General features: G+C 51.0%; 1 non-coding gene across 1 annotated transcript in view; it reads right to left on the bottom strand.

Annotated features, from left to right (window-relative positions):
- Nucleotides 1-366, bottom strand: part of LOC131933935 (small subunit ribosomal RNA) — a 1,846-nt gene extending 1,480 nt beyond the window's left edge. The window contains exon 1 of the ribosomal RNA XR_009385332.1: nt 1-366. This exon is cut by the window's left edge and continues 1,480 nt beyond it. This is a non-coding gene — a ribosomal RNA (small subunit ribosomal RNA).
- Nucleotides 367-2,500: the final 2,134 nt, after the last annotated feature.

Raw genomic sequence — 2,500 nt, 5'->3', positions numbered from 1 at the left:
GGTAGGCATATCACGTACCATCGACATTTGATAGGGCAGACATTTGAAAGATGCGTCGCCGGCGCGAGGCCATGCGATCAGCACAAAGTTATCCAGAGTCACCAAATGGGACGACGCAACCCCTTGCGAGGCCGCGCCGATTGGTTTTGAACTAATAAAAGCGCTCTTCCCGATAAAGGTCGGAGCTTCGATTGCATGTATTAGCTCTAGAATTGCCACAGTTATCCAAGTAGGATCGTGTCATCTAAGGAACCTCGACTGATTTAATGAGCCATTCGCGGTTTCACCATGGGACAGTGTGAACTTAGACATGCATGGCTTAATCTTTGAGACAAGCATATGACTACTGGCAGGATCAACCAGATAGCTATCGTTTGCGAGACGTTTTTCCACAACACATCGCGGGACGGGAGACAACGCTCTAGCGAGAGAACGGATCCCGGCATTCCCGGATTTTTTCACATCGGACCGCTCACATTTCCCCCTTCACCGTAAACACGGCGTCGCCGGGAAATCTCTCGATTTGCATCGAGCCGACTGCGTTTTGCAGACCCGTCGCCCGTTCCGAGGGCTGGGCCAGTGCGAGACTTTTATCGAGCCACCAATACTGCTTGGTTGCGTTAGCACTGCGCGTCGCCGCTGGCTTCACGCTACGGACACGTACTTTTACCTTCACTGGCGCGACCTGCGCGCCGAGCCCGCATTTTACCGGGAAGCTAGTCGGGAGACTGAGCCACGCACGGTCAGATCGGGCACATGTCGCTGGCTGCGAGGGAGCGCGGATCCTAGCGTCACATAGAGGCTTCACCGACACTCACCTCCACAATAGTAGATACAGACCGTTTTAACCGCCGTATTTCTGCCCATACCTCTAGTGTTAAACCGAAAAATCGGGTACATAGTCTCGGGGAGGACCGGGGTGCCGCCCCATGAGGGGAGCCCGCACGGAGGGCGCCGGGGGTGCCGCGACCCGGGGGGCGGCGCGGGGGTGTCGGGGCGCATCTACGGGGCTCACTCGCGCGGGCGCCACACTTCCGGGGGGCGCCCCAGGTGGGGTGCCAACTTTGGCGCCCCCGACTAAGGGGCCGCCCCCACTGCGGTTACACGCTTTACGACCACCCACCCGCGTTCCCCACCCCAGGGGGCATGCGAATCACCCGCCAGGGGCGTTCTGGGACCGAGGGCGCCGCTCCGGCACAAGGGGGAGCCAAAACGCCCCGAGTTCCCCCGCGGCCACCTCGACACCTGGGCGGGCGGCGAGGGGTGTCCTGCGATCGGGGTGGGGAGCTCTACCAGAATCACCCGCCAAACTTCACCGGGGGCGTCTCCCGGCGCCCCTGCGCTCGGGTGACGAACAGCGCCCCGGGCTATCCCGGGCGCCCTATGGCGTCCACCTTCGATCGGAAGGGTGATCTCGACTCGGGCTGAGGCGGGCCACAACAATCCGCGGTCACATCGGAGCCGTCCAGGCTAACGAGGCCCCGGCTCACGGGTAACCCATGGGGCTGGACCGGGAGTCCGCCGTTAAAGAAGAAAGAAATGTAGTGCAAACCAGAACCAGTTTTTTTTATTTATTTTATAACTCGACTAATAATCGTCACAAAATTATAAACTTGGTACCTACGGATAGCCCTGGGCCCAACCTAATACAGGATGTCCATAACTATGCGCTAATTAAATAATTAATGGGTATTAAGGTCGGTCTTAGTAAATTGCTATATAAAGTCTAAGACCAGAACCAGTATTTTAAATTTATTTTATAACTCGGCTCCTAATTGTCACAAAATTTAAAAATTGGTACCTATGGATAGCCCTCGGCCCTACCTAATACACCGTGTCCATAACAATGTGGTAATTAAATATTTACTGGGCGTTAGGGTCGGTCTTAGTAAATTGCTATATAAAGTCTATATAAAATTTTACGAATTTAAAAAAAAAATTCCTACCGTCAAAAATAGCGACGCCTAGACCACCACACCTGTTCTGACGTTAAATCCTACTTGCACACACGTGTGGGAATAGATTAGATATCATCTAGAGATAGAATTCCTAATTATTTAATTAAAATAGAGACTCTAGATTTAATAGTTGTGTCATAGTTACATTAAGTCGAATTAGCGAAGCGGAGGCGGGAACTAGATTCTAGATCTAACACTTCGATTGCGATGAAAAAAAAATAGCTTTATTTTAAGGCCGACAAGGCAAATACGGTTTAATTAATATTAAAGAAATAAGTCCGAACACCTACCTTAAGCGAATCATCTACACAACACATGACTAGAAATAATACACGTCCACACGAAGAGCGATTGAAACGGTGACTGCAACGGTGAAAACTTGTACGACGGAAACATGGCGCCTAGGTTATGCCTACTTCCGGTCTGATGAAAATTTTTAATTCATTTTAAATTTTGCGCTCTATTTCGTCCGCGCTTGTCCACTTAAACTCTACAGAAAAGATAGTCTATATAAAAATAATTCCTAGAAGACAATTTTATGA

This window comes from Physella acuta, unplaced genomic scaffold, assembly GCF_028476545.2.
Source record: "Physella acuta isolate Inbredline_101_S28 unplaced genomic scaffold, ASM2847654v3 ptg002686l, whole genome shotgun sequence".
NCBI lineage: Eukaryota > Metazoa > Mollusca > Gastropoda > Physidae > Physella > Physella acuta.
This window is presented reverse-complemented; position numbering and strand designations above follow the sequence as displayed.